Source organism: Bos grunniens, chromosome 3, assembly GCF_055505025.1.
Source record: "Bos grunniens cultivar Pamir isolate PY7600 chromosome 3, Bosgru_T2T1.0, whole genome shotgun sequence".
Lineage (NCBI taxonomy): Eukaryota > Metazoa > Chordata > Mammalia > Artiodactyla > Bovidae > Bos > Bos grunniens.
In genome coordinates, this window is record NC_141167.1 from 99,153,178 (window position 1) to 99,153,616 (window position 439).

Below are 439 nucleotides of genomic sequence, written 5' to 3' on the forward strand. Positions count from 1 at the left end.
AAAAATATGGAATGCTTCTTGAATTTGCATGTCATCCTTGTGCAGGGGCCATGCTAATCTTCTCTGTATTGTTCCAATTTTAGTATATGTGCTGCCGAAGCGAGCACCGGGTTTTTTTTTTTTTTTTTATCATAAATCGATAATGAATTTTGTCAAAGGCTTTCTCTTCATCTATTGAGATAATCATGTGGTTTTTATCTTTCAATTTGTTAATGTGGTGTTTCACATTGATTGATTTGCAAATATTGAAGAATCTTTGCATCCCTGGGATAAAGCCCACTTGGTCATGATGTATGATCTTTTTAATATGTTGTTGGATTCTGTTTGCTTGAATTTTGTTAAGGATTTTTGCACCTATGTTCATCAGTGATATTGGCCTGTAGTTTTCTTTTTTTGTGGCATCTTTGTCTGTTTTGGTATTAGGCTGATGGTGGCCTCA

General features: G+C 34.6%; 1 non-coding gene across 1 annotated transcript; it reads right to left on the reverse strand.

The window, feature by feature from the left end:
• LOC147376236 (U6 spliceosomal RNA) lies at nt 1-107 on the reverse strand. Its single transcript, XR_015161761.1, has one exon. It is a non-coding gene; the product is annotated as a U6 spliceosomal RNA (small nuclear RNA).
• Nucleotides 108-439: the final 332 nt, after the last annotated feature.